The sequence below is a fragment of the Lygodium microphyllum genome, chromosome 16 (assembly GCF_053477565.2).
Source record: "Lygodium microphyllum isolate KBCC chromosome 16, Lygodium_microphyllum_v1.1.10, whole genome shotgun sequence".
Classification (NCBI taxonomy): domain Eukaryota; kingdom Viridiplantae; phylum Streptophyta; class Polypodiopsida; order Schizaeales; family Lygodiaceae; genus Lygodium; species Lygodium microphyllum.
The window spans coordinates 139332599-139346286 of NC_141150.1; the positions used below are offsets into that span (position 1 = coordinate 139332599).

A 13688-nucleotide genomic window follows, 5' to 3' on the forward strand; every position below is an offset into this window, starting at 1 on the left:
ATTCGTCCTTTCACATCTGCTTTGTTCATTAAGAAGGACAGGGCCTCATGATCCACATAAAATTTAAAGTGAGTAGATAGGAGGTAATGGCGAAACTTTTCCAGGGCAAACACCATTGCCAAGCACTCCAACTCTGTCACTGTATAGTTCCGTTCCCTATCAGTGACTTTTCGGCTTGCATAATAGATCGGTTGATCCAACTTCGAGGAGCCCTTCTGGCAGAGGACAGCACCTAAACCTTCAATTGATGCATCAGTGTGTACGTGGAACTCTTTCGTCCAATCAGGAGGTTGCAGAATGGGCGCCTCTATCAGACACTGCTTCAGAGTGTGGAAGGCTTTATCACATTCTTCCGTCCAAGTAAACTCTGCATCTTTCCTCAGGAGCTTGTGCAAGGAAGTTGCCTTTGTTGCAAAATGGGCTATGAACCTTCTGTAGTAACCCACATGGCCTAGGAATCCCCTCAACTGTTTGAGGTTGGTGGGTGCTGTCAGAGCTGCAATCTTTTCGATCTTTGCAGGGTCTGTTGATATCCCTTGTGCTGAGACAATGTGGCCCAACAGAACTCCAGAAGAAACCCCAACGATGCATTTGTCGGGGTTGAGGGAAATCCCATACTCCCGGCATCGGTCAAAGCATTGTTCCAAATGTCCCCAATGTTCACTAATCAAACTATAGACATAGAAGTCATCCAAATATACCTCAATAAAGTCATGCAGATGATTTTGAAATGCAGCCATCATGACTCGTTGGAAAGTAGCAGGGGCATTGCAGAGCCCAAATGGCATCACTCGGTAAGCGTAGGTCCCCCATTCTGTGGTGAAGGTTGTTTTGGATTGGTCTTCTTCTGCGATTTGGACTTGATTGTATCCGCTGAATCCATCCAAAAGGGAATAAAGCTCATGTCCTGCCACTGTGTCCAACAGTTGGTCTGTGAAAGGGATTGGAAAGTGATCCTTCTTTGTCTTGGAATTAAGCTTTCGGAAATCCACACATATTCGCAATTTGCCATTCTTCTTGGGTACAACCACGATGGGTGAAACCCATTCACTGTTTGCCACTGGATAGATGAACTCGGCTTCCAGAAGCTTCAGCAGCTCCGCTTTCACCAATGTGGAATAATTCGGGTTCATTCGCCTCTGTCGTTGCCGTACTGGCTTGGCATCAGGCTCCAAATCAATATGATGTTGACATATTGTGGGATCAATCCCCTTTAGGTCGTTGTAAGACCATGCAAACACGTCCAAATTTTCTTTCAACAAGTTGTACAAGGTTAACAACTCCTCTTCTGGGAGACTGCTACCCACCTTCAAGTGGCGTTCAGTGCCTTCTGAATCCATAAAGGTTAACTGCCTTTCACCTTCTACTTCACGGATAAAGGTCCCGCGGACTGCTTCTGGGTAGAGATCCGACTCCTTCAAGGGAGTGGTGTCCTCTTCTGATGTCCCACTAGAACCGATTTCTTCTTTTGGTGGGGACTTAGGTTGCTCTTTAAGATATTGGAATGAGATTAAAGCTGTTTCGGGTTTGGTTTCAAAATTAATTACCTCGTGGCTTGAAGACTCATCTTCTGATGATACATCCAGGAACGTCACATAACAGGGATCCTCTGATGCCTGTTGGGTTTGTGGGATTGGTGCTTGTTGGCACGGTGCATCATCATCATCTTTCTTCGGCAAGGATGAGTTAGGACGGCATGAGCCACTGCTGAAAGACGGCTTGCTCTTCTTAATCCATTTCTTATAAAGGTTTTGCATATGAGAAGATCCATTTACCAGACCAAATGGTATCATTGTCATTCTATCCCATAGCATGAGCTCATCGGCTTCTGATGCTTCTGGAACTTCTTCCTCAAATGTATCCTCTTCAAGTGGGATAGATTCTTCTGGCTCACTTTCATCATTCTCTTCGTCCATATCATATTCATCCTCTACTGTCTCTGTCTCTGCATCTGCTTCTGCTTCTGTCTCTGCTTCTGTTTCTGCTTCTGCTTCTGCTTCTGTCTCTGCTTCTGTTTCTGCTTCTGTAGGAGCTCTGTAACAGAAGAACAGATTCTCTGGTTCCTCTCCTGCCTCTGTCTCTGGCTCTGCTTCTGCTTCTGTTGTGGCCATGTAACAGGGAGAGCAGTACATCCTTGCTTCTATCTCACTGTCAGAAGTGATTTCAGAAGTCATTCCTGGTTCAGGCAGGAAGTATTCACCCATTGATAATGGCTTTGCATCTTTTGGAAGTCGGCTTACTGTATCCACTGTTAAGGAATGTGCCACTGTTTTCTTAGGAAGGATCTGTTTGACAGCATCTTCGTCTGCTGATGTTCCATCTGTAGCCTCGTTAGGGGAATCAGAAGATAATTCCAAGGAGGTGGATCCATGTCCTTTTTGAGAACCATACAGTTTCAGCACCACTTTGTTGGGTCCTCTACCCAAGGTCAAGGTTCCTTTGAACCAATCCGTCCTTGCTCTAGCTTCAAAAAGCCATGGTCTACCCAGTAACAGAGGATAGGATGTACCATAAGAGTTTGGCTTCACCACTAAATAGGTCAGCCAATAATCTTTTCCAGCCACTGTAGTCTTCACATATGGAAGAATGCCCAAAGGCTTGATTCTACTCTGATCCGCCAGTCTGATGAGCCATTGGGTTGGTTGCACACCTTGTAGGCCTAGATCCTTCATTGTCACATCCGTCATAATGTTCACTGATGAGCCACCATCGATCAGTGCATTTGAAATAAAACAACCTTCTATCCATACACCAGTCTCTGGAGTACCCGGATCTAGGAAAGCATTAGCCACATCCACTTCTTTTACAGGCTCTGGAGCCTTGTTGGACTTTGTCGCTGTTGAGGGAGCAATCCTTAAGCCACGTCTTCTTGTCAGTATACTTTTGAACCTTTTCCGGCAACTGGGAGACAATATCAATAATTGTCGGAATGTGAGGTTTGGTTTAAAGGTATCTAGATCTCTGACTAGATCGTATTCCTTAATAGGATCCACTGGCTTTTCTAATCGATTAGGGAATGGGGCAACACCCATTTTCATTTTCCCTCTTTCTTCCAACAGAGGCATTACAGGAGCTTCTTCTGCCACTTGTGGCACTTCCTCCTCTTCTATATCCTGGACCTCTGGTCCTGTCTCTGTAACTGTCTCTGTAACTCTCTGTGGCACTGTAGGGCTCTGTACGGCACTGTTAGGCTCTATTCTGTTCTGTTCTTCTGGTGGAAGATTGAACTTCACTGTTCTGGCAGGAGGGTTATTGTCTTTCTGGATAGGTGGTTCCTTCTGCTTTGCACGAGTGATGGCAGCAACTTCCAATTCCACCAAATTGGAGGTAGGCTCTTGGGCCTTGGACGGACTATCAGTAGCACTGTTTTTCACTGGGGCTGGGCTTGGACAGTCTTTTGCAGTGTGGCCTTCTCCTTTGCATCGACTGCATAAGGGCTTGTAATCCACTGACCTTCGAGGATTTGGACAATTTGGTGAGATGTGGCCCTTTTCTCCGCATCTGTAACACTCCACTTCTGATCTCTGACCACCGCCAGACTGTCTGCCTTTGTAACTTTGAGAGGGAAATCTTCTGGGTCCGAAATTAGGACCAAACTCTCTAGGCTTGGGTCCAATATCTTGTGTTGTCATTTTGGATTCCAGCAAGTTAAATCTTGCGTCTTCTTCCTTTCTTCTCCTGTCATGCATCTCCTTCAGGGAGCAAATGTCCTCTGTATGGTTCTTCCGCAAACAGTAGGAACAGAAGGCTCCAGGGATGGTTGGTTTCCGTGTACATTCAGTGGCTAAATGGCCTGCTTGATGACACTTACCACACCAAGTATTTGACCGCATCACATCTCTTCCTGCTCCTGCAACGTTGGATATGCTCGCTGTGTTCACTTTCAGCGCTTGTAGTTGCTCTGTAATCAGATCCATCAACTCCTTTTTGATGTTTGCAACTGAGTTAGATAAATAATCCTTCAAGCTTTCTCCTCCTGAGGCATTGGCAGGAGGGTTTTGAGGAGTTTCTGTAATCACTGCATAAACTGGTTGGGCTGGTACAGAGGGGTCTCTGTTCTGGCTCTGATTCAGTGCTCCTGTTTGAACTGTTGGCTGTTGACTCCAGTTGGTAGGGTTCCACTGTTGCTGTTGATTTGTCATTGAAGAAATTGGTTGAGACCATGGTTGTTGTGGTGGAACCATCATTTGAGGCATGGATTGTGGCCACTGTGGATTTGGTGCACTGTACTGTGATACCGAGGGCATTTGTTGGTAGGGGTAGGGAACAGTCCCTGGGACTGCATTTGGTGGGTACATCATTCCTGGCACCAGAGGAGGTAGGACTCCTCTTCCTGTATTCATTGCTAATCTAGCTTCCACTTCATCGTACAGTCTTGCACCTTCTGTTGCAGCTTGCAGGGTGGCTGGTCTTTGTAGCTCTACAAACTTACGGACTTCTGGTTGTAATCCTCTGAGAAACACTCCCTTCTGAATGCCATCATCTAGATTATGGTTAGTCCATCTCTTCAGGATGGATTCCATTCGTGAGACATAGGCTTCCACTCTTTCTCCAGAGGACTGACTTAGGTTCATAAATTCCTCTCTCATCCGCTCTTCAAAACCTTCACGCCTGAATTTAGTGAGGAAGGCCAACTTCAGGTCGTCCCATGTGCCAAAAGTTCCTGCTGCTTGTCTCTCATACCACTGAAACGCCGCGCCCTTGAAAGTGGCGGGGAATATCGCTAACCAATGCTCAGGGGTTCTGGCATTGTTAGCCACACACGCTACCATAAACTCTACTACATGAAGATCAGGGTCTTCATTGTACTCTCCCTTAAAAACTGGCAATGGGACTACATTCGCTGGCTTGTCATCAATATTTCCAGGACGGATCTGGCTTGGAAGTGGACCTCCAGCAGGAGGAGGAAGGGCTTGATGTGCCATTGGGACTTCTGTAAAGAGTTCCGCAAGGGCGTCAAAGGCGGCTTCTGCTGCGAGCTCGCTCTCGGCTCTGATTTTTGCTTTCTCTCTTCTCACGTACCTCTGGACTCGTTCTAACGCTTGCCTCTTTATTGCGTCATTCATCAGGGGGTTGACTCCACTATGTTGTTAGTGCTCCACAGAGGGTTAACAGAAGGCTTCAGTCTCTGGAGGACTCTCTTGCCAACATTTCTTCTACTTCTTTCCTCTCAACGTCCCTAAATTCTGCTTTCATGCCACTGCACAGAGGAAGGTATTCGGTTCTGAAGGTGTCAAAATGCATACGTCTGAGCATTGTGGTGGTGCCATCATCATAGTAATGCCAGCTTCTGATGGTTTCAATAGTGTATGTTGTGAAGAACACTCTGTCTACCAACTTCCAGTGGGTTGCTAATTGAACAAACAGAAGATTATCAGTACACCAAGCATCCCATGTATCTTGCTGTTGAGCGTCCACGAACAAATTCCAACTCTTTTCCTTCTTGTCCCTGTGAACCTGTACAGACCAAGACTCCTGTAGCTTCTTCACAATCTCCCACTTGATGTTGTCTGGAAACTTCTCAATGAATGCCAAATCTTCCATGGATGTTCATTCTCTCTGTTTCTGTTCTTCAGTTTGTTCCCAAACAGTTTGCCACCAAGATGCAAGTTTCTTTTGCTTCAATAGGAAGAGGAAACTGTCCACCACATAGAGCATGCATCATGATGGTGATGTGTTTCCGCCATTGTGGGATGAACTTCTTATGGAAAGTTGCTTTGATTATGAGAAATTCCAACTCTTCAGTGGAAGAAGGAACTTTACAAACATCCATTGAATTCTTCTCTTCTTGGCAATGCCATTTCCTTCATTTTCAACCTCTTTTGGTGCTTGTTGATGGCAAGTTTCCCCGGCTGCGCACCAAAAACATGGAGCCCCGAGAGGAACACCAAGGAAAAGGGAATTCTCTTGCAAGAAAATCTATCTTGTAACATCAACAAGCTTGTTTATCATGTTTCATATGATCACAATGAAGAAAAGAACACCAGGCACAACAAATCTTCATGCAGCATCATGTAAATCTCCCACGGTTTTTAATAGAATCAACCATATTCTTCAACATCTTCATAAAATCCATCAATAGAACAAAGAAATCAAAGAAGTACACCATCTTTGAATGGAAATACATCACATAGTATTCATCTTCAATATCTTCATAGTCTTCTCTCTCAATCTCTCATATACAATCACTCTGTTTCAATAGAATTGGCTATTTCTGACTCTCTCTCACACACTCCATCAATAATACATCATATCCTCACTACAATCTCTCAAAAATTACTCTCAATAATCACTCTTAGGTCGTGGATACCCCTCCCAAGAGGTATGTCTGATATGAAGGGTCACCAGAGCCACTACAGTGTCTCTTCATAGCTCACTACTGTCGCTTCACTCTAGTCTTCTCTTGAGTCTTCAGCAGCTACTTCTTCCACTTCCTTCAGCTCTTTTGCACTTGTATTCACCTCTTTCCAAGGCTAGAAAACTTTCCTCAAAGTCACACATACACTCCACAGAACACTTACAGAACAGTCTACAGAACAGTACCAGAACAGTTACAGTACAGAAGCAGAACAGAAACAGAAGCTCTACAGAAGACCTACAGAAGGTTACATAAGGTCATCAAAACCTCATAACTCACTCTCAAACCATTTCAAAATCTCACAAAACATTCAATAAGCTTTCACAATATCTCATTCTTCATCAATCAATACTCCATCCCTCCTTATAGAAGATAATCAGAACAAAACAGACCAAAACAGAGCAAAACAGAAGGTATACAGAACCTATCAGAACATCACAGAACCATCAACAAACATCATGATCTTCCAAAACACAATCAATATCATCCAAAACACTCTCAAACCACTTCCAAATCAACCAATCATCCCATAAAATCAACCATTCAGCTCTCAAAAACAACAAAAATCAGCCAAAAAACAAGTCATTTCAACACTCAACAGCCATGTCATGGGGGAATCGGTTTTTTGGGGTTGGGTGGAGCGGAGTTTTCAAAGGGTTGGGTGGAGCGAGGTTTTTGAAAAAAGAGAGTTAGGGGGACAGAGGGGTATGTGTGTGTGTGCATGATGCCGTGGTAGAGTGGAGATTAGGTGTAGGGGTTATGCGGCGGTTTTTGGGAGAGGGTGTGTATGCCATATCGTGGGGGAGTGGGGTTTTTTGGGGTTGGGCGAAGTAGGGTTTTTTGAAGGGGGAACGACGTGCCATGTTGTGGTGGGGGAGTGGGGGTATTTTGGGGCTGGGTGCAGCGGGGTTGTCGGGAAGGAGGGGGGTGGTGTGTCATGTCGTGGTGCAGTGTGGGGTTTTTTGGGGTTGGGTGGAGAGAGGTTCTTGGGAAGAGGGGGGAGGTGTGCCATGTCGTGGGAAAGTGGGTTTTTTTCGAGTTGGGTGGAGCGGGATTTTTGAGAAAAGAGAGTTGGGAGGAGAGAGGGATATGTGTGCGTGTGTGCCATGTCATGGCGGAGTGGAGGTTAGGTGTAGGGGTTTGCGGTTTTTTGAAGAGAGGGCACATATGCCATATCGTGGGGGAGTGGGGTTTTTTGGTGTTGGGCGAAGCGGGGTTTTTTGAAAGGGGGAGGGGACGACGATATGCCATGTTGGGGTGGGGGGATTGGAAGAGGGGGGAGGTGTGCCATGTCATAGAAGAGTGGCTTTTTTTGGGGTTTGGTGGAGCGGGGTTTTTTAGAAAAGAGTGTTGGGAGAAGAGAGGGATGTGTGTGTGTGTGTGTGTGTGCCATGTCGCGGCGCTGTGGAGGTTGGGTGTAGGGGTTGTGCCGCGATTTTTGGGAGAGAGAGTGTGTGTGCCATATCATGCCGGAGTGGGGTTTTTTGGGGATGGGAAAAGCGGGGTTTTTTAAGGGGGGTGGGGGGCGACATGCCATGTTGTATTGGGGGAGCGGGGGGGAGAGGCTGTGCTACGTCGTGGGGTGGTGTGGGGTTTTTTGGGGCTAGGTAGATTGAGGTTTTGGGGAGGGAGGGGAGGGTTGTGTGCCATGTCATGACACGGTGTGAGGTTTTTTGGGGTTGGGTGGAGTGGGGTTCTTAGGAAGAAAGGGGAGGTATACTATGTCATGGGAGAGTGGGTTTTTTTAGGGATGGGTGGAGCGGGGTTTTTGAGAAAAGAGAGTTGGGAGGAGAGATGGATGCATGTGTGTGTATGCCATGTCGTGGCGGGGCGGAGGTTGGGTATAGGGGTTATGCCGTTGTTTTTGAAAGAGAGGGTATGTGTGCCATATCGTGGAAAAGGGGGGTTTTTTGGGGTTGGGCGAAGTGTGGTTTTTTGAAGGGGTGGGGGGAACAATGTGTCATATTGTGGTGGGGGAGCAGGGTTTTTTGGGGTTGGATAAAGCGGGGTTCTTGGGAAGGGGGAGAGGGGGTGTGCCATATCGTGGGGCGGTGTGGGATTTTTTGGGATTTGGTGGAGCAGGGTTTTTGGGAAGGGAGAGAGGCTGTGTACCATGTGGTGGTGGAGTGGGTTTTTTGGGGTTGGGTGGAGCGAGGTCTTTGGGAATAGGGGAGAGGTGTGCCATGTCATGTGAGAGTAGGGTTTTTGGGGTCGGGCGAAGCGAGGTGTTTTTTGAAGGCGTGAGGCGGGGACGATGTGCTATGTTGTGTTGAAATGTGGGGTTTTTTGGGGTTGGGTGGAGCGGGGTTTTTGGGAAGGGGAGGAGGTGTGCCATGTCGTGGGAGAGTGGGTTTTTTGGTGTTGTGCCATAGTTTTTAGAAGAGAGAGAGTGTGTGTGCCATATCGTGGGGGAGGGGTTTTTTGGGGTTGGGCGAAGTGGGATTTTTTGAAGGGGCCACCAGGGGGGGGGGCAATGATGTGCCATGTTGTGGTGGGGGATCGGGGTCTTTTGGGGTTGGATGGAGCAGGGTTCTTAGGAAGGAGAGGTGGAGGGGGTGTGCTAGAATGGCAAGCAGCTTCCTGAAGACAGGTGTTCATTTGGCTACAGCTCCCAATCCCAAGGTTATTGCTTTAAGTCCGAGACAACTGGGGCTTCAAGAATGACAGAAACGCAGATTGGGGCATAGCATAAACGCAGATTGGGGCTTCAAGACGAAATGCATACTCAATGCAATTAAACCACAACAAAAACAAACTCAAAATTACAGAGAAACTTTAAGAGGCTTCGTTCAAAATTAAAACACAGAGAGAGGGACGAGAGAGAGAGAGGTTACAGCTACCTTGTTTTCAGACTGTCGTAGGCAAAAATCCTATCAATCTCGTCAAATACAGCCTACTAAAGTACCTCGTTTTCAGATTCACAAAGAGAGAGAGAGAGAGAGAGAGAGAGAGAGAGAGAGAGAGAGAGAGAGAGAGAGAGAGAGAGAGAGAGAGAGAGAGAGAGAGAGAGAGAGAGAGAGAGAGAGAGAGAGGTACCTCGCTTTCAGAAATTCAGACTCAAGTGAAGACACTGAGGGCAACTTTAGTGACTCAAGAAAGACTCCAGCTTTCAAAAGGTAAACTTATTAGGTTGTTAGATCTATGGATAAGGCTTGTCTTTGGTTGGAAAGGGATGAAGCTGTCTGGATCATTAGAGGCACACATAAATGGGTTGATATATGCCATTATGAAACCAGATGAGAAGGTTGATATTATGTACAGGAATATCAAGCATGCCTTCTTTTAGCGAGTTCAAAAAAGATATGATTACTCTCCTTCACCTACACTTGCATAGCTTTATCATGGTTCAAAATAAGAAGACCAAGGATGTACAATTCTTCATTGAGGTCAATGGAGATAGTTCACCAATTGGTGGGGTAGATGCAGCACATATGATCCAAATGTGATTGAGGAAAAGCAATAGGAAAGGGATAGGAAAAATAAGGTTAACAAACGAGTTTAACCTTTTTGTGAAGAGAGGACATACACCCTCTCTCCCTTCCCAAATCCCGCTCCACCTAATCCCAAAAAACCCCTCAACGCCCCATGATATGGCACACCCCCCTCCTCAAAAAACCCCATTGCATCCAACCCCAAAAAACCCCGCTCTCCCACCACAACATGGCATGTCATCTCCCTTCCCCCTCTCAAAAAACACCGCTTCGCTCGACCCCAAAAAACCTCGCTCTCCCACGACATGGCACACCTCTCCCTCTCTTCCCAAAGACCTCGCTCCACCCAACCCTAAAAAACCCACTCCCCCATGACATGGCACACACCCTCTCTCCCTTCCCAAAAAGCCTGCTCCACCCAACCCTAAAAAACCCCACACCACCCCACGACATGGCACACCCCCTCCCCCACTCCTTTCCAAGAACCCATCGAAGGATACGTAATGTGTTTCGTGCTAGTTTGCAATGCCCTTTTGTGGGAAAGTTTGCTGGACCTACTATGGAAGATGCTCCCAAGGTTGATGAAATTGAAGAAATCCTTCAACTAAAGGAAAGTAGGTGCATCCATCTATCCATTGTAATAAAGGTTGCTTAAATTATGCAAGATATCTAAAAAGTTATGCTCAAAATTTGGATATATGATGGAAGATGGTTTTGAGGTAAGACTACTTAGCAAGGGTATCCCTGTGGTCCATGTATGTTTTAGAGTGGAATGTAATGTAAAAGTGAGGTACACGTGCAAAGAGTATGGGGATATTTACTATGGGAGTTTGAACAAATGTGTGGGAGTGTGTTTCATTGGCATGGTAGTGTGTATCGGTCTATGGATTTGTAATGGGAGTAGCATACCCACACACACATATGTCTGGCACAATGTAGATGGAAATATTTTATCATTCTTTTGTGAATATTGTAGGGAATGTTGATGCCATCATTGCTTTGCATGCAAGATGTGTATTTTTTGTGAAGAAGCACGCGACGTTTTTTTTACCACAGAAGATTATCATTTTCTATTAAAACACCCCAAGGGAATAGACCTCAAGGTAAAATAAATCCATGATCTTACATCATAGGGCTAAAAATCCAAGACAAAACACACAAATAACCCCGGGCTTGAAGCTCTGAAGGGGTTATCTACATACAACGATAGACTCGTTATAGGGGGGGAGGGTGGGCGGGGGGGATTTACCATTGCGTGGGTAGTACCCAAATTATTATGATATTTGCAGCAGTTTTAAGAAAAAAGGAAGGAAGGGCATATCATGAAAGAGATGCCTAACCAAATGAAGTTGAATCTAGGGCTTCTTCTCAAATACCCAATAGCAAAACAACCTAGCATGCCAGACAGATATATAAAAGAGCCAATGAGTTAACAATCTTATTTCCCATAGTTCGCTCTCTCTCTCTCTCTCTCTCTCTAGATCTTGCACCTATGTGCAACCTCGCAAACTCAAAGATACTAAATGACCCATCTTTAGCTTGGTGAGTGGACTAAAGTGCCTAAGAGATCACTTGCAAGGGACTCTTGAGCTATCCTAAGAATTGACTAGCAACAACAAGAGCTGGTTCAAAACATAGTGAGATGTTACACTTCTTGCACCGTCACATGGAGAGGTGCCGTGGGCCCAGTGACATCATTTCAGATATCTTTGACCAAAATGGGAAAGAGGTTTGACCACAGAGAAGCGCCCAAAAGAGTAACAGTCCAAAAACGAGCTGTTCGTGGTGAACGTCGTCATACCCTCTGCACATACACATGACGTACCAGGCAGGTGAAGCCAGTTTAACTGCACAGTTAGAAAGGGTGTACAATTTTCCAATCTGGCGCACATGAGGTAAGCTCGTCTCATCTCCATTGCATCTCCTTTTCCATGTCTGTTCTGTAATAGGCATCCTTTGCTTGTGCCACGTGTCTCAGTTGAACTGTGAAATGGTGAAACACAGAATTTCCCCACCGTTATTGGGCCTCTCCTAGTTGAACTGTAGTTTGCCTGCCACGTCAAAAAAGGTCTCACCACGGTCAACTCCTCTCCTGGATTAATTTTGCAGCCACCAGATCATGCTGCCTAGAAGCAAAGTCATCACCTCTTTGAGAATAAAATGACAGCCACCAAGTCACCTCTTTGGGAAATGGGTGTCATGACAAGGGAGTCTAAACCAAGCTTGGGATTGTAGACATTCTGTTTTGCAAATCCTGGGTCAACTACACAACAAATGCCATCAATTGTCAACAAGGCTTCAGCAATGTTGGTGGCTACTACCACTCACTGGGAAGGGCACTATAGACAAGGAGAATGATTAGCTCAGGAACGTCTAGGCCCAGCCCTTTCATCCTTTCATATGGAATTTGGCAGGCTGTGTCAATCTCTTCTTGGCCAGATAAGAACAACAGTATATCCCCATCTGGTTCAGTCAAATGAATCTGCAGGACTGTTGCAGCTGAAAAATTAACTTGAAAACTTTTCAGCATCCAGTGTTGCTGATGTAACAATTAGACACAAGTCAGGTTGCCGACTAACTGACCATTTTAATAGCCCAAACAACACATCAGTATGTATCGTCCTTTCATGTGCCTCATCAAGCATGATCACAAAATAAGCTGAAAGATTTTCATCAACAAATACCTCTCTAAAGAGCATACCATCTGTCATGTACTATATTACTGTCTCAGGTCCTATACAATCGTCAAACTTGATGGCATATCCTACCTCCTCCAAGAGTTTGCAACCAAACTCTTCAGCTACTCTCTTGGCAACAGACATTGCTGCAACTCTTTGAGGTTGGGTGCACCCAATTTTTCCTCTGGTTGTGTACCTTGCTTCCGCAAGGTACTGCATGACCTGTGTTGTCTTACCTGAACCTCTCTCCTCAGTCTCCACTAGCACTTGATTGTCGTGAACTACTTTGATCAGTTCATCCTTTAACTTGTATATGGGGAGACTCTGTCTCTGTTCTTGAATTGAAAGCTTTGATCTCTGACCAAAAGTGGGTGCCTTTCCAAACACATCCTTCTTCCACTCAAGGATATCGTAGGTAGAAAGGCCAACACCACAAAGCTCCTGTACCAAACACCTCTCCCCTGACTCTGGCATTGGATCCACCCAAGGTCAATTCAAATCTTTGGGGATGGAGTCCAGCATAGTCCTCTGTTGTTGCTCTCGAAGCTCTCTTCTCTCTTTTGCCAAGGCAGAGTGAGTCATCACAGCCCTTTGCAAAGAGCCATTTGGGATTTTCACAATCTTTTACAAGGGCCACATTTATAGAGTACCGGGTTTGTCCTCTCAAGAATGCGGGCTCATCCTCATTCAGCCGTATCTGAAGTTCCTCTTCAGCACCTTCATCTTGATAAAGCAAGCCGCCACCATCTCGGTCACACTTGGGATAATCCCTCACATCCAAAACCCCAGGTGCGATGAGCTGTTTAGCCTCCCATCTCACATGCAGCTGATTGGGTCCTTGATATGGCATTGAACACTTGTATTTTGTATTTTGCTATAAGTTTATTGGTTGGGCTCATGAATGACCAATGATGAAGCCGTTTGCTTGAAGAGTTATAGGGGAGGCTTTATCATCATCTCAGTGAAACGGAATGCAAAGACTAAACGTAAAGAGCCAAGTTTTGTTGAAGACTCTTCCATTATGTACATAGCTGAGCTAATTTTCTTGTGTTATGGCCGAGTTAGTTTTGTGAGAGTGCGCAATGGAAGAAAGAACACGAATACAGAGATAAAGAGAGAGAGAGAGATAGAGAGAGAGAGAGAGAGCAGAAAATAAAGAAACAAATGTTGCACTAGAGATGAATACAATGATGTGGACTAGTTTCTGCACACAACCCAAAG

The 13688-nt window shown here is 45.6% G+C and overlaps 1 pseudogene; it reads right to left on the minus strand.

The window, feature by feature from the left end:
- Window positions 1–11930: 11930 nt before the first annotated feature.
- LOC148023498 (putative pre-mRNA-splicing factor ATP-dependent RNA helicase DEAH5) overlaps window positions 11931–13688 on the minus strand; it is a 98508-nt pseudogene continuing 96750 nt past the window's right edge.